This window comes from Callorhinus ursinus, unplaced genomic scaffold, assembly GCF_003265705.2.
Source record: "Callorhinus ursinus isolate GAN/ISIS: 27379988/994484 unplaced genomic scaffold, GSC_fseal_2.0 scaffold16, whole genome shotgun sequence".
Lineage (NCBI taxonomy): Eukaryota > Metazoa > Chordata > Mammalia > Carnivora > Otariidae > Callorhinus > Callorhinus ursinus.
In genome coordinates, this window is record NW_027397078.1 from 37655789 (window position 1) to 37681868 (window position 26080).

Consider the following 26080-nt stretch of genomic DNA (forward strand, 5'->3'; position numbering starts at 1 on the left):
ACGGCATGTTAATTTCCCGGTTTTGATACTGTCCCGGGGTTACGTAAGATGCCACCATTGGGGGAAGCTGGGTGATGACACACAGAACCTCTCACTATTTTTGTAACTTCTTGTGAGCCTATAATTAACCAAAATAAATCACTCAAAATGAAAAATTAATTTTTGGAAACCTAGCATCCTCTGTGTTCCTGAAGCACCCTCCTGGTGCTTTGGAGAGCTAAACCTAACAAACCCAAGGGACATAAATGAACCCCGTAAAGGTCTCCTAGTCGATAAAAACTAATTGCAACGAACAAAGGCAGTGAACCAGGAAAACCTCCTCCCGTAACTAGCAAGAAAAAGGGTCTTGTACCGCATTAAAATGTAATATTCTGCAAATACTAGAAATGAACAATCTGGAAATGAAATTAAGAAAAGAGCACTCACGAGAGCACCAAAAAAGAATACATCTCATGCTCTAAAACGTGTACCACAAAGCAGAGCCATCATTACACCTCAGCTCCTCCCATGAGGTTCCTGTAACCCTGAATCCTGTTCCATCTCGCTAATCAACAGGGTTCTGCAGGAAATAATTTGGTCGTCCTTCGGCATCAGGACAGATGACGGCAGGACCACAGCCAGTTGCTTTGATGCATGAGTTCAGAAATGAGTGACCATTAAGAAGTTCTTTCAGGACAGTTCTTTTATTTGGATGTTTCTCATGGTTAAGCACACCCCCATTCAATCAATCACACACCCATTCCGTCAATCACAAGTTTATTAACTGAAAGAGAAAAGCTGCTAGGTTGTGGCATTCTCTGGCTGGAACATAAACAATTTCAGAGACAACCAACATCAGACAAGGATCCAGTTCCTTAAACCCTGCCCCAAATCACTGCACACAAGACCAAAATCTTTTAAGCCCTTCCTAACACCCTCTTACGGAGATGCCCCATGGTCCCCTTGCCGCGGAACATCAACAAGCCTGACCTTGTCCAACCACAGGTATGTGTGTTCCTGCTGGTTACTGCCTCAAGGCCACGGACTGGACCCAAACACAGGTAAGGCCAAATGCCTTTCCAAGAACGAGCCTCGTAATTTATGTCACCTGAAACAGAAAACGAGCCAAGTGCTTCCAGAACTTATCTATACGAGCTGCAGATAACAACAAAGCACTTCCCTTCCGATTTTTTTTTAAAAGACTTTATCACCATTGGAAACCACTCATCCTTTATCAGTTGGATATTTTTGATGAAATGAACCTTATTTACTTGGTTTTAAGTCCAACTTGAGAAGCTTTTTACCTTATACCCTGGTAGTTACATGTTCAACCAAATGATACTTAATATTCCCATCACCTCAGAAGGGGTAATCATAGCAGTTCGTCAACTGTCCTTAAACATTTGTTCAATAACATTTGAATTAATGGGACCTCAGTGTTCAACGACCACAAAACGTGAAGTAAAAGGATGGGGCTGCCCAGAAAAAAAGCTCATTTTCCCAGACTAAGACCACCTTAAATATATATACACCAACAGCACTTACTTATAAACTCAATTTCCTTTTAATACTTTAGTTCCCTTTCCATCATAAGGTGGGGGAAGGGGCCATCCTGATGAAACCAGCCCAGCAAGAATCATCAGGAGGTCCTGATGCCACTGATGGGGTTCCCCTGTGGATCAAATCATGACTGAGACGAGGTACGGTGGAGTTTCCCAACCAGCCCGTAAGACATCAGCGTTACCCGTATTTCAAAGAGCATTACACCTTACAAAGATTCTACTGGGTTAACCCACTAGACCTGTCAAGACTTGACAACTTTTGATCAAAAACAGCAACATTGTTCAGTTCAACCTCATACGGGTGCAAAATAACTTCTTTATACATAAAACTGTCATCAAAAGTTTGGTTTTGGAGTAACTGTCAGAATGCAATTGTTAAAACTATGGAAATGCAAACCTCGTATCTCCTTTCAAGAAAGGATCGGCCAATCCACCCCGGCTTTGCTCTTCCAGAGCAGCCCCATGACTGAGCAAGGCCATTTCTCTCCAACTAATGGTGAAGTCTCTGCTCTGCAGCTACTTGGCTGGTCCCAACTTTATCAGACTCAGACTTTGAGCTCTTGAGGCTTTTCTCCTCAGTCCTGCCCCCACCCCCACCCCCATATGCCTTCACGTGCCTTCTGGAAACTCCGTTACAACACTTGCAGATCCAACTCCATCTCCAGAGGCCCAGACAGACACAACTGTGAGAATGCTGATTGCTTTCGGGTTGTTAAAAATCTCCCTCAAAGTATAAATATGTTTTTGCGTGGCTCTAAGACACGGGGATACGTACTATGTGTATCTTTGCATCTGCCCATCTGCTAAAATTTATCTGTAACCCCAAAATCGATACCCATAGTGCTTGATGGTCATGCAAGGACACTCAGCAGCGGGAGAGACGTTCTCACGGGGGACACGGGTTTCCAGCTGAGGCCGAACAAGGAAATGCTCTGCCTTCTCGTTTCAGCCCCCAGATGGTAAACAAGGGTCCTTCACCGGGTCTACTTAGTGCCAAAGTTTTTCACGCTTCTGTGCTTTTTGTTGACGGTATCTGTTTAGAACGGCCCCAAGCGCGGTGCTGAAGTGCCGTCTGGTGTTCGTAAGGGCAAGAAGGCTGCGGGGTACCTTACGGAGAAGACCGGTGTGTTGGATGAGCTTCCTGAGGCATGAGTTATAGTGCTGCTGGCTCTGAGTCCGGCGTCAACGAATCAACAGCATACGCTCAATAAGGTGTCTTTAAACAGAAACACACGTAAAACAAGGGTAGGTACTGATTGGTTAAGCGGCGGCTCGCGGGATCCTATCCCCTGTATTTCCCCCAGGAGCAAAGCTTCTATAGAGTTTCAGAGACTTTCCAGAACGTTAACTACCATGAATAAGGAGCATCTTCCAGATCCACAAACTGCATAAAGATATAGCCATCCGAGTCCTCTCCGTTCAACCTAAAACCAACCTCACACCATCTGACCGTTATCTTCACATTGCACAGACCTCCCTCTGTGACACGTGGGCGTCACCTCTCCCTCGCTCCCCTTTTCCCCTGCTCCCCATTCCTTCCTCTTTCTGGCCTCTTCACACACGAGAGCTGGCTGAGCGAAACCAGCCGTGGCCCTTCTGTGTAGCTGAGATGCAGTTCACATGAACATCAAGGGCAGCTAGGGAGGGAGAAAGCCGGAGCCAAAGAGAACGAAATGACAGAGCACGGGCAGAGAGACGAATCCTGTCCCGGTGCTGGCTGATGTCTCTTGAGTCCATCTGTCGCAGCAGGTGCCCACCGCTGACCACCCCTCCTTTCCTGGAGAACCAACCTAACCTAAATTCTGAAAGGACCGAGCACATCAAGCAGGAAAGAATCTTCCTAAAAAGTACCAAAGCCCACGTAAACTTGCAAAAGGTTACCGATTTCCAATAAAGACTCTCAAGCTAAATGTTTAAATATAAAAAGAATACACTATTTTGTTTTGCAGTTTTTCTTACTCTTAAAGTTCAAGGGTCCCTCAGCTGACTCTCCAAGGACTTTTCAGGAGACGGTGTAAATCAGTTGCTGACTTCGTACATGATTTACTGCATTAAATCTAAGAAGAACCATGTAGTCGACAAAACAAAGGAAGTCCCTCCGTATGTCATGCCTGCCACCATGGGACAAGCTTCTATGTCTTCCAAAGAGCGGATAATGGGATACAGGTAACCGTCTTCCTTACTTCTACTTAGACCAAGCCACTGAATTTGATTTTCTCGGGGAGTCCAAATTAGCCTTTAATTCTGTCACATCCGCTGGGCCAGATCATCAAGACGTGCTCTCAGACCTCGGTATAAGACAACCCTACCCAGAGAGAACTTGCTGGAAGGTAGGCCTTTCCTGGTTCCTGTTCAAGGCAGTCCAGTCTCTACAAGTTCCAGGGAACATCATGATTACAGAGCACTACTTTTCAGGTGACCAGAAGATCCTAAAGACAGATTTCCAACCACTGGGTTTCACCATATGCAATTTTTACCATGAGCGGCAGAGCAACGGCCTGTAGTTTCACTAATTCAAGCCAGGGGCCACGAACAGTCTTGAAATCAATCATGTTGTCGTACCGGTGTGGCCCTAGCCCTCAGCTGGCAGGAGAAATGCGACAATTCCTTTATCCTCTCGGGGACAGTGTCACGTGGGTGCCTAAGGACCACATTAGGACTAAAACGCAGTCATTCTGCTCCCACGTGAGGGCACTTTCCAGGCAAACATCACTCTGTACACTGGACGAGAAAACTTAAGAGCTTTTACAGCTACATGGTTCTTCTTGGATTCAATGCAGTAAATCATGGACAAAGTCAGGAAGGGATTCACGGCAGCTCCCACCACCCCAATCTCCACACAGGAGAATCAGCCCATGTGCAGAAGTCATTTCCCACAGTCCGGGGTGCGCAGGTGGGCCCTGAGGACAGGCACGCTGCGAGAAGTTACAGCGGGCATGAGAACCCCGGGCATCTCACCGGTGGTGGAGGACAGAACCATCAACGGGACCTGGAGACTGCGTATCTGATCATATCGGTTCCCGGTTCCTTCAAACACAGGGACGCAAGGGGGAAAAATACCACCTGTGTGGAGCAGAAAGCGTTCCCACAGAGCACTGTGGAAGGTGAAGTTGAGACACTGCCCCGTGGCCCCCGTAAGCAGGATGGACGTGAATGAGCACTGGAAACTCTCTCAATCACACGGTGTGAATCACGGGTCAGGAACCCAGACTGTTGCCAGAATTTCATTGTTTGTCCCAGAAGCGTGTCTTCTAACACATTCCCTGCACTTCCAATGGCTTTGTCATTCTGTTCCTTTCTCCCCTTCACACACACACACCTGACTCCGAGTCTCAGCGACACTCCAGTCTCCGTGTACGATAACGTGAAGCCTCTTCTCCCGGGTGACAGGAATTAACGCTCAAAACATCTTGATAGGGGCATGAAGAATGGAAAGAGAAGTTCCGTTTCCTCCTACGCGGCCTCCAGCTACACTCTTGCAGCACAAGTGAGGTTCCGGTGCCCCGGAAGAGGGTCCGACCTGCCGCGGTGGGGGTGCCTTTCCCCAAAACCGACACTGCTTTTCTAAAGTGCTAAATTTTAACTTTCAAGAGGTTGGCTCGTTTTAACGGAAATTTTGTTTTAAAGATTTTATTTATTTATCTGACAGAGAGCACGAGCAGGGGAGAGAGGGAGAGGCAGGCTCCCCACGGAGCAGGGAGCCCGATGCGGGGCTCGATCCCAGGACCCCGGGACCATGACCTGAGCCGAAGGCAGACGCTTCACCCAGGCGCCCCTGGAAATTTTAATTTACGCAAAAGCACAGGTGGAAATCACCAAGACCAGAAGCGTTACAACACCTGAAATTGCTAGATGGCCCTCAGAACGTGGCAGTTAAGGGTCTTTCTCCTTTTTTAATGAAGCCAAGCCCTCTTCCTAAGGTAGTTCACATACTTCTGTTTTCATCTCCTCTCTTACAACGTGAATTTCCAAGTCATCTGCTTGTCAGACACACCAACCTAGTATCCTAACAGTCAAGCAGATGTAGAGGCAAGACAACGTGAGGTGGTAAAACATGGAAGGATCAGACGCACAGAGAATGGGGGGAGGGGGAGGGGAGGGGAGAAAACGAGTGAAGGGCGACAGAAGGTGCAAACTCCCAGCTATACGATACATGAGTCCTGGGCATCTAACGTAAGCATGGCGGCTACAGGCAGTAATACCATGTTATGTATTTGAATGCTGCGCACACTGGGTAAACCTTAAAAGCTCTCAACATGAGAAAAAAGAAATCTGTAACCGTGTGGTAATGCATGTTAACTCAATTTATTATGGTGATCGTTTCACAATGTGTACATACATCATGATGTTGTACACCTGGGGCTAACACAGTATTAAGTGTCAATTTATATTTCGGCTTTTAAAAAAGAAGGGGGCGCCTGGGTGGCAGGGTCGGTCAAGAGTGCAACTGCTGGTTTCGGTGATCTCGGAGTTGTGGGATCAAGCCCCGCGTCAAGCTCTGCGCTCAGTGGGGAGTCCGCTTGGGATTCTCTCTCCCTCTGCCCCTCCTGCTATAGTGCTTGCATGCTCTCTCTCAATCAAATAAACAAACCTTTAAAATATAAACATTTAAAAATAAAAATAAAAATGATCAACTAGAGGACGGAACAGCCTTAGTGGGCCCTGACCCTCTGTGTGCCCCCCAGAAGCCAGTAAAGGTCTTTTCCCACACAGGGAATCCGCACGAACAAAAGCCTTACTTTCACAATTACTGAACCACTGATACATACAAAAAGGACATTTTGATTACTTCCGAACTTGCTGGTAGCCCCAAGAGGCGATACCTAGTCGATCGGAGCATAGCAAATTCTAGCACCCTCTACATCAAATGCTTCCCCAGCCGGCTTTTCAAAAGAAAACATACGTTTGCACTTGCTATGCACAACGGAGGTGAGGACCAGAGAAGCTTTAACTCACTACTTTGGTTGTCCTGCCAGCAAGCAATTCCCAATTTTTTTTTCATACCTCAAACATTTCAATCATCAAAATGAAACAACACGAGTGTAGGAGGAAGAATGAGGCGGTCAGCCTCTCAATAACGTGCCGCCTTCCTTTCACGAGGTCAAAGCTTTCTTTCTGCCCTACAGCAAGCAAGCATCCACATGCTAACCATCGGCCCCTGAGGACCGGAGACAGGATTCATAGCAAGGTATAAAAGGCTAGTCTGTGGAAACTTGATAAACGACCCTTAACCGCAGAGTGCAACTTGCACTGCAATGGATACCACTGGCAACCGACCAATAATTATCATAGGCTCACTACTGTGCAGAACAAAAAAAGAAATTTAAGGCACGATCTTTGCTATCAAGAACTTGGCAGTCTTGCTGATAAGGAAAAAGAAAATACATAATGGAAATAGTTGACAAAGGGCCACCTGGAGAAAAAAAAAATACTAAGCTCACAATGGAAATCTCCCAATAAAAAACAGATTTTTCAACACCAAATAAATGCTCCGTTTATTAGTTGAGCAATAGTAAAGAATTAACACAGCTTAAAGGATGACTACAGTACCAAGCAAATGATCAAAAGTCGCAGATACCATAGAGACCCACTCAAGACCCATGAGTTTTACCCTGCTTCTTCGCAGCCGTCTGTGAGAGTTTAAACAATGCACTCGCGCTCCTCGGTAGGTCTTTGTATGGGAGGGATGCCCAATTCCCCTTCCTTGTTGGGACAGTCCTGCAAGACAAGGTCCTCAAACTCCAAAGTGCACGAGAACACCTGGAAAGTACCCGTTTGTGCTCTGAACGTTGAACATTCGGGCCCAGGGCACAAGACGCCTAGTAGAGGGCGTGGTCCTGCTTGTGCTCAGAGGGAAACCGAGGCTCAGCGAGTGGGCTGTATCATCAGTGAGTGGCAGGCAGACAAGCAAATAATTTCATGGCCCCCTGACTTCTAAGTTACTCAAGAGACAAACAGCAAATACTAAAGAAATACATGAACCTTGCAGGCTTCCGAGGAAAAAACTGAGAGACAGAAACCAAGGGCATCCATGCAGTGGGAAGAAGAATGACCCCGGAGAAGGCCGCACCCTAACCCTGGGGCCCGTGAAATGTGTGACAGGGAAAAAGAGCCTTGCAGATGTGGTTAAATTCAGGATCCTGAGATAGGGAGACGATCCTGGATTACCCAGGTGGGCCCAATGTCAGCACACAGGGAGCATCTTTCCCCGCCGTGGTTAGGGCGATGTAACTATGCAAGAACACAGAGATGCCACTCTGCTCAGTGGCTTGGAAAACGGAGGAAGGGGCCACAAGCCAAGGAACGCAGGTAGCCGCTAAAAGCAGGAAAGGCAAGCAAAGGGACACTCTGAAGAGCATCTGGAAAAGCATGCAGCCCTGTCAACATCTTGATTTTCACACAGTGAGACTCGTGTCAGACTTCTCACACCTCTAGAACTGTTAGGATGATAAGTTTGTGTCATTCAAGCCAGGAAGCCTGTGGTCATCTGTCACTGCAGCAGTAACCAACTAAGACAGTCAGTGAAAAGGAGATCAACCAGGCAAACACGCGTGACCTTCCTAGTAAACCCTTTGCTGGAGAATCACGCAACCCAGAAAGCCGTGGCCCGTGGATGGATTGAGAAAAATCGGCCTCCCTAGTCCCCCACTCAACCCCGGAATGATAATTATGGTCCTATACAAAGGGTTTGTAAACTGAGCAAAGTAAACAACTCTACCATTCCGGGACGGTGTTAAGTCAGGGTTGTGGCTTCAGGGAGGCCCTCCAAAGAAGCCAAAGTCTAGCTGGATGGAATCCCATGACCTCAGAGCTGGAAGGAACTTCCCACCACACCCTTGGAAAATTCAAGCTTCCTATGCTTTATCCCAAGAAAGGACTTTCGAAAACCCCACCCAAAAATGCAGCACAATGGAGGGGCCAGCAGGTGCCGCGTTAACTGACCGCAACTGTTTGCTATGCTGATCTTTAGGGGAAAAGAGGGAAGGACAAAAGAGAAAGAGAAGGAAGAAGATTACGGCTTATGCCACAGGCTGGAAGCTGAAATGGAAAGAAACCGTGAACCCTTTTCCACTTTAAATGTCATCAGAGACAGGGGAGTCTCTGGTTCACTCATCCCCGGACATTCTTCCAGCTCGAGCCCCCACCGCTCACGCCAAGGCTTCCTGGGCTACCCAGAGTTTCCACAAAACGTGTACCAAGAAACCGCACAACAGATGCTACAGCGTGGAGGAACCTCAAAAATATTAAGTGAAAAGGAGCCAGACACGAAAGACCGTCACGGGTCGTATGATTCCCTTTATAGGAAACGTACAGAATAGGTTAAGTCCACAGACAGGAATAGGAGCGGCGGCCAGAGGCTGGGAGACGCAGGGAGATGGGGAGTGACGGCTGACCGGGTATGTGGTTTCTTTTTGGGGTGACGAAAACATTATGGAATTAGGCAGTGGTGGTGGCTGCCCAGCCTTGTTTATACCAGGAAAGCCCTGACGTATACCCTTGACAGGGGTGAGCCCCATGGTACGTGAATTATATCTCCATAGAGCTATCATGTTAAAAAAAAAAAAAAAAGAAGAAGAAGAAGAAACTAAGACATGAGCTCACAATTAGAAGAAGAAGAAGAAACTAAGACATGAGCTCACAATTACGAGTCACTGCAAATTTTTAAAAACTTAACCATCCCAATGAGATGAGCCTACTTAACCAGTCTGGAATCCTGCACAACAATCCACTCCACAGCACGTCCTGAGTAAAGATTCTCAGACACTGAGCTGAGGTCAGCAGCCAAAGATGTGAAGCCGTGACCCGAAGCAAACAGGGAATGGACGGATTCAGGAGCAAAGAGGGTAAGACCTGGGCTCGGCGATCAAATGCAAGAAGATGCTTTTTACAAAAAACGAAGACTTCGCAATCACTTAAAGCTGCTCTCCAAAATAAAGGAAGTATCTTCCTCCCTCCCCCACCACAAAAATTTTTTTTAGTATAACACATGCCTTGGCTATGGTAGTAAACATCTACTGATAACATCTAACTTCTCCAAATTAGTGGATTCAGATTAGACTCCTGAATAGGAAATTAAAAATAAAATACATACTGAAAATAAAAGAGGGTTATTGGTTTGGGGCTGATGGTTTTAGGTGAGAAGGGGTGGGATGCAGAAGGGATGGATCTGGTTGCCCTGGGAGAGGAAAGGCAGGCGAACAGCGATGCTTCGCCCCAAGGACCCAGGGGACACAGCAGCAGCAGGGGGGCCGTGGGCACAGTGCCTAGGTCCGAGCCAGCCCTTGAGGCTGGGTGCTGACCACAATGCTAGGCCGCCTCCTCAGAAGGTAACAAGGCATCAGTCAGCTCCCCAAAGAGTCCAATAAGGGCAGACCCCTGTGGATGGGGCCATCACGGCTCGTGTTGGGGTGACATCAGCACCCTGACCCAGCAACCCTGAGTTTTTCTTCCCTTGGACATAAGGAAGTAAAACCCAGAAGCCAACAGGAAAACATGGATACCAACAACCACACAAAAATGGGAAGCCTGGTGATTCAAACCACAAGCGACATTACAAGGAACAGTGTAGAGAGAAATTTCTGGAACAAGTAACAATGCAGTAACAACCAAAGTCTATGAAGACTCAACATGTGCGTGGTCTAAGACCGGCAGCTGGGAACCTGCTAGAAATGCAGTCTTGGGCCCCACCCCCCATCTACTGAATCACAAAGTCTGGGGATGAGGCCTGGCAATCTGCGTTTTCACAAGCTCTCCAGGGCGTTCCACCACATGGTCAAGTTTGAGAATCCCTTGCATGGCGACAAAAACATTTACAGCGGCATTATTCTTAAGAGCTAAAAAAATGTCAACCCCCCCCCCCAAATGCCCAACAACTGGCAAATGGACAAACAAAACGGTGGTGCATCCACATCCCAAAGAATCCCACCTGGTTAAAAAAGGAATGAATTCATGATACGGGCCACAACATGGATGAACCCCCAGATCATTATACGCTGAGTGGAAAAAGTCAGGCAAAATCACGAGCGCATGCCATGTGATTTCACGGATAGAAAATTCTAGAAAACGGCAAACTACCCGATCCAGTAACAGAAAGCTGATCAACGCGCGACGTGGATGGAGGAAGGGAGGGTTGGAGGGAGAGCCCAGAAAGGCACCAAGAAATGTGAAAGCGATGTATCTGCTTCGATACATGTAAGCAGACAGATGGATAGATTACCTACATACGCTTGTGAAACCAGCACCACAATCAAGATGAGAAACCCGACTAAAGGCACAACTTCTGTATGCCTAGTTTACTATACTTCCGTTATACTTTAATACAGCTGGGTAAAACGAAAGAGAGCAGAGGAGCGAAGTATAACAGGGTGCCCCTTGGATAAAACCACGGGACTGCATGTCGGTACACGGGCAGCCGAACATGCTAGAGGCAGATCTATCCTGCCGCACTCGACAGACTGTTCACGTTGATCATTCCGGGACAAGAGGAGGAAGAAGATACAACCCCACGTTGCTTGAATTCGTGGAAGTTGGCGTATCATCATCCTGTGTTCCCTCGGGGAAAAGCCTGAGCTTAAAACAGGCAAAAGGAACAAAAGACTCAGGAAGGGGAGGTGAGCAGGAGATCTTGCACCTTGGAAGGCGCGGAAGACGGCAGGTTGCAGTCAGGTGAGAGCAAGAGGCCCCGCGGGGCAGAAACCAGAGCTGGACGCGAGGGCCGCTGTTGCAGCGAGGTGCAAGACAGAGGACGCAGGTGCGCAGGATGCAGTCGCAGGCAGGGGCCCCGAACTTCTCAGGGCACTCTCAGGGGACGCCGAGGCAGACGGGCCTCCCAGGCACATGGGCCTCCCTAGAAGGGGAGGGTGCTGGCCCGGGGCGGGCCTCCACCCCCCCACCCCCACCCCCCGGCCAGTCCAGAAACACTTTCCATGACAAGGTGACGGCCGGAAGCAGCCCCTTGCATTTAGATGGTCATAATTTTCAAAACCTTTATGCAGGGTCTCGTTCCTTCTCCCTGTTTTCTCAGTTCTCAGGGAAACAGATAAAGATGGAAACGTGAAGTCCCAGATCCAAGCCAAAGGGTGGCTCCAGATTTTTCTGTCTACACTGCAATTTCATTATCTGTAAACGAATACCTCTAAAGGGATTGAAAGTCACTTTCCCTCTCTACAGTTAACTCCAAAAATCTCGTTTACCCTTTACTTTAAAAAAAAATCCCCATTGCCCTGGAGCGCGTGAAGACTGAAAGCTGCCCATATGTCTTTCGTAAGCCTAGTGGTACCAATACTCCTTCAACGTCCCCGAGTCTTTACTGAAGACCCACGCACCCCATTTCAAACTCCCCCCAGATTCAAGGCTACGAAGGCAGGGTGCCTTGGCCTCCACACTCCTGAGCTCTTGGGCTGGCGAATCGTTACTGGTACAGGGGGACATCCTCCGGCATTGCTGGGTGTGTGAGGCACCTCTGGCCTCCACCTACCAGGTGCTGGGGTACCCCTCCCCCATTTGTAACCATCGGAAGGATCTCCAGACATCATCCGGCATCCCCTGCCCCTCGTGGAGGAAGAGGGAGCTAAGGTATACCCCAGGCCGAGATCAAACTTCCCTCAAAGCCTCACAGTCAATGCCATGAAACAAACAAGAGGGTGCTGCGAGAAGAAAGATGCAGGCTTGCCGTACGCTTGTGCGCTGGGCTCACCAAGGACTGAGCCCATCGCCCGAGAGGTAACCCCTTTCCCACAGTCCTCACCGGTCCCAGGGGCCCTTTATGCAGGGTCCCCCAACTCTTCACATGATCAGTTACGAGAAGCTCCTCCAGATTCCGAGCCAACTCCTTCCCACATGGAAGCACAAGGAGAGCCTGCGAAACTTCCATCACGACCCTGATTTTGCAGAAGAGGGAACAGAGGCATGATGCCTGTTATTCTTGCCTCTTCTTCCCCTTCTCCCCACTTCTCCCTCTCCCCACGAAACCGGGCCCTCGCCACCCACCACCCCGTAAGCTCAACCAAGCACAGAAGTACTTGTTCTGAGAAAAGGGAAATCCGTAGAGACAGAAAGGAGATTAAGGGCTGCCCGTCGCCGGGAGGCAGGAGCCAGGATTGATGGCAAATGGACACGAATGACCGTACTGAGGAATGAAGATCGATTATGACGGTGGCCGCACAACTCCGTAAATTTACTAAAAATCATCGAGTCGTACGCTTAAAATGGGTGATTTTTACGGTATGTAATTTATACCGCAGTAACGTGGTTTCAGAAAATCAACCTGATGGAAGTCAAATTTAGAGTTCTATATTAAATTAAACACCACCACAAGCGGGCATCCTCGGCAATCCCAAAGGCAAAGCAAATATCTACGGCAAACCCAAACAAAACAAAGTAACCCATAGCTTGCAGGGAGGGAACGACAATCCAACCCGAATCTATAGCATGTCCAACTCAATCATGTGAACTAAATAAGGCGGAACACTACCAACTGCCCAACCCAGTGGTGTGGACGGAGCAATTCCACTCCGCCAAACATCGGGGCCATCAGAAACCCACACCAAAAAATACACTTGTTGTCCAAATATAGAGCACTCAGTGGAAAAGCCAACAGGACAGGAAACAGAGGAGACTGAGCATTTACTCTGAGATGGCCAATCACGCCCAAACTTCCCTGAAGGCAAATGTCAAGTGGAAAAAAATGGGACCTAGCCTAGCTTATCCCTGTATCGTGCCAGGCACAGAACACAGAGGCCACTAGGAAAATCAAAAATCACAACGGACAGCTTATTCTGTGTGCCATTTTAAATTTAAGCATAAACCGGGAAATAAAAACATACAGCCTCATTTCAAGTAACTTTTCGGAAAACACGTCCAGGATAATTAAAAAAAAAAAATTACAAAATGAAACTAGAAACTATTACATGAACGTGCACTGCACCGCCTGAGATAAAAATGAAGTATTTCCATGAGCTAATCTTATTCTATATTTAGTTTGAGTATACGAATGTAATTAACCAAGGTTATATAATTTCGCTAACATCAAATTTCCAATTACAAAGCTTCACGTACAATTATTTGAATTACAATTGATTTGTTTTATTTCTGTGGAAAAATGAAGATAGCTAATTTTAATAACCCAATCTTCCTAAGGAAAAGGAACTGCTTTCTCTGACACAAATTATGTAAACGGTACTTCAAGAAAGCTGTAAACTAATTTGTTTTTATATTCCCTTTCAAAGGTTAGTGGACTCAAACATTTAACGTTCTGATGGCTTCTGGCATTTGCCCCGTTCCCCTGCACTCCGGCGTCATACACCTACGTACGCCTCACGTTCTCAGAAAATTATACACAGACATCTGCACGTGACCAGTACCTGAGGGACGCATTCAGGAAACAGAATCAACTTTTGTGCGGGCTTCTAAGAAGAGTCTCCTTTTAGGGCCATTTTCCGAGATACATCTCTCTGAAATACTATACCGGGTAATCTGGCAGGCAAATAATCGAATGAATAATTATTAGTGTTTCCCCCAAAAGCAAAGTAGAAGAGGATTCCGGTTCAGAGCTGAAGTGATTGACCGGTGTCTGGCTGACCTAGCTGCAGTATGAAGTCAAGACCTGGACAGAGCTCGAGGCGTCTGGCTAAAAAAGCAAACGACTTGGTGTAACTTCTCCTCCTTCTTAAAGGGGCAGGTGCAGGGGCAGATCAAGTACATTCCCAAAGACGCTAATTCTAACTCATCCGCTACAGAAACTTCCACGTATTGATCTCTAGAAAGGAGAGACACAGGAGAGTAAAAAAAAAAAAAAAAAAAAAAAAAATTCCTCCTGTTTCTCCTCTTTACAGTAGGTGCCTTCCATTGCCATAAAGAGAAGCAATTTTTTTTTAAGTAGGAGATAAATATTTCAGTTTACCAACAAACAAATGAATGTTTGTGATCCCAACGAGCGTTAATGACGTTTGGCACTAAGTGTCCTGTGGGCACGGGGAAGCGAACAAGAAATGTTCACCTAATGGCCTTTGAATTCACTTGCAAATCTCTGGGCTTTGTTTTACATACAAAGTTACAGTGCAAATTCAATATTCACAAACGGAAAAATTGATGTGAACACCAAAAATGACACAGAAAAACCCAAGCTAACCTATCAATCATTTCAAGTTAAACAAACAAACAGACTGCTGTGGAAATCCTGGAAAGACTCGCGGCTCACGCGGAGTCTCACGAAAACCAGACCTTCGGACAAAAGACCTGACATTTGTGCAGGTGAGTGTCTTGATTCTCCACAGCCCACAATGTGGTCTGAATCATGAATTTCATTTTTATACTTATTTGCTCTCTGTAACACCGGTAATACAGCATCGACTAAGTTTTCTTTTTATTTATTTAGTTTTAAGTAGGCTCCCCACCCAGCGTGGAGCCCAGCGCCGGGCATAAACTTCAAGACCCTGAGATCAAGACCCGTGCGAGGATCAAGAGTCGGATGCTTTAACCAACGTAGCCACCCAGGCACCCCGAGTTTTCGCTTTTAAAAACAAACAAACAAAACAAAACACCTCTACTGTGAAATATGGTTTTAAATGTATTCAATAACAACCATGACCAATGAAATAGGTCTTTGGAGAAAGACCCAACAAATAAACAGCCGGACTGAAGAAAGCCAAAGACTTTAATGGCAATCCCGTTTGTGCACTCTCTCTCTCTCCTGCTGGTTGTCTTCAAAAGTCTGAGTCTCTTCAACAAGCCTGGTTCTCAGGAGCCCTGAGGGCAGCCATCAACGAAAGCAGCTGATTTGTAAACAGAGTTAAGTGATTATGAAAACACTCCCGAGTCACGAAATGCATGAAAAGCACAGCACTGTTCCAAAATTTCATCATGCACCTGCAACAGAGGTACTGTCATCTGGTTCTACAACGTGAGTATTTTTTTCAGCTTTTAAAACACACAAAACCCAGCAGATCCAAGTGCACACACGTACAGACACATTCTGGCAGCTGAAGCCAGAGGGAAAGGGGAGTACATCTGTGTCCCACTTGCATTCACGTACTTCAAAAAAAGTGCCCCCTCTGCCCACCACCTCTGGGGACCCATTCGGTGACGTCTAAATGTCTTTTCACTGCATCTCCTGATCAGTGAAAAAGTTTCTAGCACAGGCCCCCAACCCAGGTAATTTAACTATACACAACACTTGACTAACATTATAGGCATTTTTCACCAACTACAAAAACAGACCTAAGTATCAGACACAGAGTAAGGGGACATTGTTTCTTCCCGCACTCTAATAAACCTCGTTGTGCACCTGCCAGAGGACATGAAATCGACTTGGGAGACCACTTTGGGAATTAAAACCTGACACTAGGCAGTCTGGTTCCTCCCGCCCCCAACAAAATGTGGAGACTACTGGTTTAAAGGAAATGTACAGAGAAGCCCATGAAATTTATCAGAGAGTCCCATGAAATTTATAAGGCAACTCTAATTTCCACAGGCCTCTCGCCTTGTTCTCATCTGGTCTACAATAATTTCTGTCATGCACTGGATACACATGAGATCATTTATTCTTATTTTCATCAACTTCTCAGGTGGGAACACCTCCAAAGTTGTTTCTTCCCGTGAGGCTTTTTAAACCATTTCACTGTCCCCGGAAATGGTTGAAATTGGCAAAGAATCGCCTGTGCCTCTTAGAAATACAAACCTAATACAAACCCTAGAAATACAACAAACCAAGTTAAAAGTTAAACCAAATTGTGTCTCCCAGACTGATCTGCAACTGTCAGGAAGTGGCAACCACCGTTTTCAAGCCGGTAACTGTGACTACTTGAGTCTTTACCAACACCTAGTTGGCACTGAAGTTGCGTGGGACTCAAGTGCCTGATAAGGACTCTGCTGGAGAAAGAACCTAAGGCAGGGACCCAAGTTTAATCTGTTTCCCAAATGAACCAAATGGTAGAGACCTCAATTCTCAGCTCAGCTGCTGGTATCAAATACAACCTACAACTCCGAAACCACCTGGAACTTTCTTTTCTTTTTCTTTTTTCTTTTTTTTTGCAATCACCCAGAACTTTATAGATGCTGGGAATTAGGTTCTCATGCTGGTGCAACAGATTTCTGCATGACATGACTTTGGTGACAGACTGCCACTCCACTTTCTCATTTCTCATCTTCAAATGGATGTCAGAATTACAAGGATAACTGCAAGAAAGGAGCTGACCTGGTGATGACTAAGTATCCCCTGCGCTCGAAAGAGAAATCGCTGCTCCACTGTGCTCAATTGTTCTCCCAATTCTTACAATGACTTATATGGTGTTACAGTATTAAAGCATTTATTTCTGATCTAAGAAATAAAACGGCATCACGTACAGCAAGCTTTTTGTCCTCTGTTCCACCTATAGGGGTCTTCAAACACACAGAAATGTGTGCAGAACTGAACAATACCAGACGTGTGCACGGGCTCTACGGCCTGCTAACGATGGGCAAGCAAGGTGATCACAGGAAGGAATCACGCTCTCTGAGAAAGGAGCAGTGTCCTCCTAAGCTCACTCCAACATGGGCGATGCTGGGTACCAAAGTTCTCAGTAGACTTCAGGAAAGTTTTCGGTTTCTTAAAAAGCGGGAAGGTAATCAGGTTTGGAGGGTGGAAGCCCTCCCACCTCCTCCTACCTCTGCATTCTCCCTGGGGGTTGGTGGCAAGTGTTCCAGAAAGAAAAGGAAAGTGCTCTGTGCTGCTGGCTATTTAGGGTCATAGCTTCCAGATTCCAGGGAAGCAGGTGAAAAAAACTCTCATTTTCTTTTAAGCCTTCAGGCAACATCCACCGAGGTAGGGGAAGAAAAAAAAATAATCACAAGAATTGAAAGGACACGGTTCACGAGAATAAACACCGTGAACTGTACCATAAGCGCTGTTTGTGCTTATTTCCCACAGTCTTGTAAGACTGGGAAAGCACGATACTCATAAAAATTATCCCAAGGCACCCAAGAGCCCAAAGTGTCTTCTGAATTGCTGGTGTGTGTGTTTGGGTGTGTCTGTGTGTGTGTTTTAAGTAAAATATACAATGTATCAAGGTTAAGCTAAATATTGCCTATTCTAATGTGAGTAAAGTGATAGTGGAAGCATGAGGCATAACCATCAGTTTCCCTAAACTTTTCACTAACATAATCCTTAACCATTCTTTAAAAAAAAAAAAAATGGGGTGCCTGGGTGGTTCAGTTGGTGAAGCGTCTGCCTTCGGCTCAGGTCATGAGCCCAGAGTCCTGGGATGGAGCCCCACGTGGGGCTCCCTGCTCAGCGGCGAGTCTGCTTCTCCCTCTCCTGCTCCCCTTGTGTGTGCTTTCTCTCTCTCGAATAAATAAAATCTTTAAAAATAAAAAATATATTTTAAAAAAAGCCAACCGAACAATTAAGCAGCATCCTTTTCCAAATGAAAATCCTCACACAAGAGAGATAGGAAAAGCCTCAAGATCACCTCACCTACCCTCTGACTCGTGAGGACGCAGGCAGGTTTTCAATGACCTCACACAAGCAGGCAGACCACCCAGGGCAGGAAGAAAAGTAGCCAAAAGCCAAAACAAAAAGTCAATTCTTCTGGAAAAGATGCCATTTCTTAGGCGATCACTGGTCCAATGTAAAATGCAGTTCAACAATTAGATGGAAACACAGACCTAGGAATTCATTTTTTTTCCTCCAACAAAGTAATGCAAATACAACTTTATATCTTTAGCTTGTTGTATCACCCCATTGGCAGAACTGCGACACCTCAATGTGTGGGTCCTGTTTTTGAAACCAAAGACAGGACTTTATAACCTACTGATACATTTCACATATTAAATGTCTCTCGGGGGTACAGCGGAAAGATTCGGGAAATATTTCTCTGAACGCGCATCAGAAAACATCCCATTTCGACTGATTTGGCAGCGAGAATTAACTGGCATAGAAAAGAGCAAATCTTTGGCAGACCCAACAAAACACCTGATATTCTTTCTCCACAGCTTCTTACAAATACTATTAGGAAGCAGTAAGGTTTTCTTCTCCTGCACCCACAGTGCAAACCCTGCTGTTCGGAGGCAAACACGCAGGCTCAAGTGGGCAAAAGTGTGAAGTTCGCGGGTCATCAGAGAGAAACATAAAGGAGGGTACTGGGAGAATGGAGGGGTTCCCCTAAAGGCATCTGATGCTGAGCTGGAAATGCAATTACCAGGACCTGGAGGGCAGAGCTGACGGGCCAGCACCTCAGTTAGTGCGGGGGGGGGGGGGGGGGGGGGGGGGGGCTGGGTGACCGTGGAAGCATCACAGATGCCTTTGGGGTGATGGACTTGTTCTGTATCCCCATTTCGGTGCTGGTTACACAAACCTACGCATGTGCTAACATTCATAAAACTGTACACTGATCGAGACAATAGTCAACCTTCTCGTATAATAATTCCGAAAGTTGCAACATATACACGCATGTATATAAACCAGCCCTGAAATTTAACTTAAGGGTGCTGGGCTGGGTGGGGGGTGGATAAAGAAAGGAAGCAAGTACTAGAGGCCATCATAACTAATAAGGATGCATTTGCACACCCAATTCCCAACTTCAGAGTGGAGGAAGGTATCAACATATGGGGCTCTGAGCATAATAATCCTACCTCCTTCCAAGTCTGAGAAATAAATTCTTTTTTCTCTTTCAATGAGAAAACGAATGACAGAGAAAGAAACTGATCTGCCCAAAGACGCAGTCAGCACATGGCAAGCTGGCTACAAACCAACTTTCCCCCATAGCCACATCATCTGCCCCAGGGCCACCAGGAGCCCAATAAGGACCCCCATGCAGGCCGAATGTGGCGCTCCTCTGGGGTCATCAGGACATGGGGCCTCAGGTGGGCTCAGGATGCCCCGGCGCACGGCAGAACCAGACTCTAGGCACCCACGGTGCCCTTTTCCAGCTGTACTTGGAAAATGCAGGTCCACGTCTGGCTGCCCTCCTTTGCTAAATTCGAGTAGTCAGAGGAAGGGATGGACGCTGAGGCAGCATGGAGTACTGCAAGCAGCCAAAACTTCACTCACTGGCCCCCACCCTCCCAAGTGCCTGGACGGGCCTGCAGGCACAGGGGTAACCTCACCTCTAGGTTCACCCACACGGCGCTGGGTAAAACAGAGTCTTCGTGAGACAGGGACCGTTTTTTTCGTAACAAATATCAAAAGTACACAGAAGCTGACCAAAAGTAAGACCTAACCAATGTGCGACACATCAATAGAACCACGAGGAAAAAGTCGAGACGCATGCCTTCGAGGTGCACTTGCATCTGGGGGCTCTAAACTACTTGGGTTGAGGGGGAGCTCGGGCAACGAACAGCCGCGCCCCTCCCCCACACCCGTTGGCCTTGTTTCTATTCCTTCTTCCAAGTCCATTCACTCCTACCTTCTCTTTCCCCTCCTCCTGTGAGCATCAGAACCTTCCTTTCTCAATCTGCGGTATGATTTACCTCCTAACGGATTCCCAAAAAGCACACGTGTGCCGTGAGAATACAGAACTTGCTATACAGCCTTTGCTCGGCACCCACCTCCCCCAGATTCTGTCCCACACGTGGTCATATACTGACCGTTTAATTCAGGGTTGGCGTCCCCACGCTGGCACCCCGACATTGGGGTCCAGATCATTCTTTGTGGTGGGGACCGTCCCGTGCAATGTAGGATATTTGGCAGCACCCACAGACCCTGTAGATCCACCATCCCCCCTCCCCCCGACTGCAACAACTGAAAATGTTCCTAGATGTTTCCTTGAAGGTAGTGGGCAAAAATGCCCCCACTGAGAACCCTTAGTTGACTGCCAGATGCTGGAGTTCAGTGCTCAAAGTATGTTTGCCATAAACCATCTCCTCGGTCATCTCCAAAGACGTCCCTTTCTTTGGACGCTGAGCATCATCCCCATCTCCACCTCTGTTCCCACCTGCCACTGCACCCAGTTTCCTCTGCAAGACTGAAACATCTCTCTTCCAGTGTCTTCACTTTAAATTTGCCCCAATTCCATTTTTCACTGGCTTCCAGTTCACGTCTGCAGTCTTCGATCACGTAGTGGACTGTCAACAAGCATTTCATGGCAGTGATACTGGAGTGAACCTGCCCATGCGGTGCACACAACCATCTTTAGTCAAGTTCCCTGCACCCTGGTCTAGAAGCCACCCAGGGAGCGAATTCCTGAATGACAGCATTTTTCCCTTGAGGTCTTCGAAGCTTTTTCTCAGCCTAAGCTCTCTTTGGCCCGTATAAACATGTTGACTTTGCTAGGCTCTTCCCACATCCAGCTCTTATTTTGGCTTTGTTGGGTCATTCTGCCAATCTGGCCAATGTAGTCGGTTTGGTCAGGCCCCGTGGAAAGGATGGAGGAGGAGGAAGGGCCGGAAAGGGCAAGACCCAAAGGGAAAAACTCACATCCAGTCTCTCCTCAGGAGGCCAGTTACTTCCTTCATACTAAAAATAGTGGGGGGGGGGGAGGGTATCGTTCCAAGTATAAAAAAAAGTGTTTACAAAATGACTTTAGTCTTGCTTCCTGATTGAAACTATTTTTTCAATGTCTTTAGAGGTGAAAGATAACAGCTTATTGGATGTAGCACGTTATTTTCTTTTTATGGGGGGGGTGGGGCAAATGCCAGGGATCAGGAAACCACAGCAGAGACAGCATCATGCCAGACACAGAGCATATCTGTGATTGTCATCTAGGCTAAGCACTGGGCCTGGCAGAGCCCCGTGGGCCCCAGCGGAGAGCAGGCAAGGGGCAGCCCCAGATATGAGCCGAACTGGCTGAGCTGCTCGCCGCCCCAACAGGTAACCGAGAATCTCAAATCCTGGTGCTGAGGACCTCCGTGAGCTGGCTTTTGGGGTCTGGCCTCCCCAGGCAGAGACCCCTCTCCCACCTCCGGAAGACAATCAGGGACATCCCTGGTATTTAATAAGGACTTTCAGCCAAACTCGGACAGGTCACACCAAAGCTGGGAGGAAGTAACAGAGAGCGAGGACAAAGGGCAGAAGGGTGATCTGGGAGGTCACCGCTCTGAGAGACACAAAATTGGGTACCCCCCTATCCTCGTTTACAAATAAAATTTCTAAGCCACTACTATAAAAAAATACAAAGAACTGTGATAAGGGCACATCAACTAGGTAATAAAAATAACATCCTGACTCAGGGACCTGGCATACAGGAAAAAGCTACAGCATTCAGCCATTAAAAAAAAAAAATACTTTGACGATTGTGAAACCTCACTTTGTTGGAAAGAGTCCCTATGAGCCTTTTTAATAGGGAAGGTTCTGACCTCAAGAGACAGAACCTCAAAACTCAAGACTTAAACTTCAAGGGGCAGGGGGTGCTGAAAGCCTGTGGTATCCATAGCAAGCAAGGGCTAAAACACATCACCCACCCAGGGCCTCACCGAGGTTGACAACCTGGACTCCCGAACAGCCTGGGGGATGCTCACCACAATCTGCTTAGGTGGGGATCTTGGAGACTGGCTGATGGCTACGCTTTTTTCAGATGGGGAAATCGATGCAGAGGATGCTACCTGCCTCCCCCAAGGTTAAACACTCAGGGAGAGACTCTGGCTTGGAGTCCTGGTTTGCTAATTCAAACCTGATCCAAAGCACCCCAGTAGAAAACTGTAGCTCTCAACTGCAGGTTAAGAATCCATTCACTGGGGGAGGGCTGGCTCAGTCAGAAGAGCGTGCGACTCTTGATCTCAGGGTCATGAGTTCAAGGCCCACATGATGAGTTCAAGGCCCACATGGGGCAGGGAGCCTACTTAAAAAGAAAAAAAAAAAAAAGGATCCATTGCCTGAAATCACTTTCCTGGGTCAATCACTGGCGGAAATGGGTTGTTTTTTTTTTTTTCCTAAGTTTACCTGTGAATTATTTCGAACTTTTATAGCTTCTCCCTCCCCCTGCCCCAAAAACTACACTAACTTTATTTCATTAGTGTTTCACTGCGGTAACGATAGAGTAGCACCCTGTAACAGAACTTTCTGCGTGTGCCTTGCTCATCTGGTGGCCGCTAGCCACAGGCACCTACTGAGTACGTGAATTATGGCTCCAGGGCCTGAGAGAACAGAACTGTTAATTTTTAATTTGAATCTCCATGTTCACATGTGGCCACTGGTTACCACATCAGACAATGAAGCTCTAAGAGCAATTCCTCCACTGTGCTCAGAGTCTCTGGATTCCGCGGACCTCCATCGGTATCGACACACAGATCTCAACGTAGATGCTCATTTGTCGATGCGTGTATGTGACACGAAGAGCTTTCGTGGTCCAAACGTGAAAACTCACGCTAGGGAGACATGAAAACAGGAACATCAAGCTTAAGAGCTGGGCTTCAGGAATCAGACAATCCTCCGTCCACTATGTATTAGCAAGTCAGTGTTCTCTGCAGCAGAATGGAAATAGTAATTGCTAGGCACAGGGCATTAAGTGCGCGATATTCAAACAACGTAAAGATGGGGCGCCTGGGTGGCTCCATCCTTAAGCGTCGGCCTTCGGCTCAGGTCATGATCCCAGGGTCCTGGGATCGAGCCCCGCATCGGGCTCCCTGCTCTGCGGGAAGCCTGCCTCTCCCTCTCCCACTCCCCTTGCTTGTGTTCCCTCTCTCGCTGTGTCTCTCTCTGTCAAATAAATAAATAAAATGTTAAAAAAAAAAAACGTAAAGAATTATTTGATTTGCACAATGGCACAACTAAAATTTACAGGCAGCTTTAGTTTTCAGAAAACTTACACATTCTGTCCTCACAGTACAGTGAGTACCACGATTTCAAATCCCTTTTTTTATTTTTACACATTTAGAAACGACGCTCAGAAAAGCTGTAGGCCTTCAAGGTCAGCAGGGTGGGCCCTTTCGCTAGTTTAGGCCAAATGGGGACAAAGGCTGGGTTTCTAGCCAAGCATCATGTGTCAAGACGGTTGGATTCAAGGGCTCTGTCCACCTCTTTGCGGGCTCTAGAACCAGTGAACCCCTCCTAACAGTCCACTCAGGGAAACTCCCGATGCCATCACCCAGACGAGGAGCCTACAGCTCCCACAGGTGAAGATGAGATGAAGACCAACCAGAACACCACATCCGCACCGTCCCTACTCACCCCATTAAAACATTCAGAAAGGGTGAGGAAATGGGGGTGCGGAAAATTGCTGAACTGATTAAGCTCTGTATACAAGCAAAAAGAAAAACCAACCCCAGAGGATCCAGGAATACGAGCCGCGCAGTGCACACCACCAACTAAAACACCTAAAAAAATCTCAATTTTTGTCCCACAGGTGTGTGTTCACTTAAGGACTGGAATCCCCTTAAGGGCCATTTTAATAAGTGGGTCAAGTGATGAACTCCATCTTTTATCCCTGGATTAGTTATCCAGCTGGGTGGTTTTCCACGAGAATCTGCAGCCCATTTGAAGCACTAAGATCCTTTGGTGAAAAAAAAGTGTCATCTTAACGTCTTCATTGTGTCATACTCAACATTCCTGCCCCCCTACCCCCAATGCCTCTTTCCTAGGAACGACTGGTTGTAAACTTTTTATAAAATCGGCCAGAGTCATTTGCTACGCGGAAGCCACCACTTGGGACCTTCGCAGGGCTGTCCCTTCGCCCCCTCCCATCTAGAGTTCCGCCCTTCTCCTTCCAGGTTAAACCAGGGACTCGGGCGGCGCATCAGCAAAGAAAAACATCCAGAAGTCGGATCAAGCTACATGTGACTATACAAACCAGAAACGGCTGCAGATGCAATAGGAGGTGGGTTTTTGTTTCTTTGGGGGTTCCGCTCCACATCATCACCGACTTCGGGGTTTAAAAAAAAAAAACCACCTCCGACTCTTAACTTTGTGGAATTTCCAATGCAGTTGGCTCGGAGAATGCCAGGCCGTGCAGCGAGTTGGGGCGAGGCCTGACCGCGCGCTCCGGCAACGCACGTGAAGTCCAGGCCCTACCCCAGCGCGGGCGGGCCTCTAGCGACCCCAAATTGTCATATACCAGGCGGTCACCGACACCCGAAGGCGCACCCCCACGCCGTTCCGAGCACCGCCGCCCCCCACCCCCCGTAGGGATGGTCCCCCCGGGAAGCACAGCCCAGGACACCGATCTGGGGGCACCCCTCCCCCGAGCCCCAGGAGCCCAGGAGCAACAGGTCTGCACCCTCTCCAGGCCGCACTCTGCAGACCCCGCCTCACCAGGAGCGCCCCCCCCCCCAAACACACACACAGATGTCGCCCTCAGCCAAGTCCCCTCGCTCGGGCCGGGGAGCTCCGGACTTCCTTGACAGTTTCTGCGTCTCGGAAACTGAGCAGCCACCGGGCCCGCGCCGCCTCGCCCGCCACTCACTCTACTGCGCGCCGCCGCGCTTCCAGCCGGTCCCGGGCGGGCTGGCCGGCGCCCGGGGATGAATGGGGCGCCCCTCCCCCACGGGGGGGGAATCCCGCGGCGGCGCAGGTTCGCTCGGCCAGCCCCAGAATCAGCAGACAAAGGGACACCGGGGGACAGACCGAGCGCTTCCCCAAACTTACCAGCCGCCTCCCCCTCCCCAGGACAAAGCCCCCCCCACCTCCGCCCGCCCCCGAAGCGCCGGCACTTTGGGGAGCGGCCACCTCGGGGTATTGTTCAGCCTGCAGGGAGCGCGCCGCACCCCAGCCCGAGCCCCGGGGACAGTTGGGGACCTGCCCCTCCAGAGCCCCGGCGGCGGGCGGAGCGTGCGGGCGCCCCGAGCCGCCCGCCGGCACCCCCCACCCCCGCCGGAGAAGTTTGCGGCCCCTGCCCCGCGCCCGGCCGGCTGAGCCCCGCGCACTCACCTCGCCGCCAGCAGCGCAACTTGTGGCGGCGCCGCGGCGCGCCGAACCTCCCTGTCGCCGGCCGTCGCCGAGACCGGGCCGTGCCGCGGCCGACGAGGGCCCGGCGCCCTGGAGCAGCCGCGCGCCGCCCCCGGGCCGCCCCCGCCCCGCCGCCGCGAGTCCCGGAGAGGCGCGGGCGCTGGAAAGTTTCGGGTGCCGAATGGCGGCCGAGGGCGCTGCGGCGGCGGCGGGGCGGGGGCGCTGGCGGCTCCTCGCTCCCGAGAGCGGAGAGTGGGGGGGGGGGCTGGGGCGGGAGCGGCGGCGGCGGTGGTAGTGGCGGCGGCGGCGGCGGCGGGAGAGGGCGGGACGGCGGGAGGGACCGGCACGGGCAGTGACCTCCGGGTTGGTGGGTGGGGGGGGGGGGGGGGGGGGCCGCCAGCGCGCCGGCCCGGGCCGGGAGGACTTCCAGGGGGGCCGCCGCCGCCCGGGCCAGCCCCTCCCCCACAGCCGGGGGGGGAGGAGCGCGCCCCAACCCGTCCCCACCCCCACGGCGAGGGGGAGGGGAACCCGAGTCCATTCGGCCCCGCCCCTGCGCCCTGTGGGGGGGTCGCGTCCCAAACCTGCCCCTCCCCCACGGCCGGGGGAGGGGACTCCAGGCCCGCCCCTCCCCCACGGCGAAGGGGGGCTAGAGTCCGCACCCCCCCCCACGGCCTCTGGGGAGGCTCTGCGTCCCAATCCAGCCCCTACCCCCACGGTGGGGGGACCTGCGACCCTACGCAGCCCTTCA

At 49.1% G+C, this 26080-nt stretch overlaps 1 protein-coding gene across 7 annotated transcripts in view; it reads right to left on the reverse strand.

The window, feature by feature from the left end:
• TBL1X (transducin beta like 1 X-linked) overlaps positions 1-26080 on the reverse strand; it is a 218500-nt gene that overhangs the window by 184434 nt on the left and 7986 nt on the right. For 3 of the 7 annotated variants that reach the window (XM_025857897.2, XM_025857891.2, XM_073902126.1), the window contains exon 1: positions 25315-25451. The exons of the other annotated variants lie outside the window; for them this stretch is intronic. The gene's annotated coding sequence lies outside the window, so the exon portion shown is untranslated. Of the gene's footprint in view, positions 1-25314; positions 25452-26080 lie in introns of those variants that run through there. 7 annotated transcript variants of the gene reach the window in all.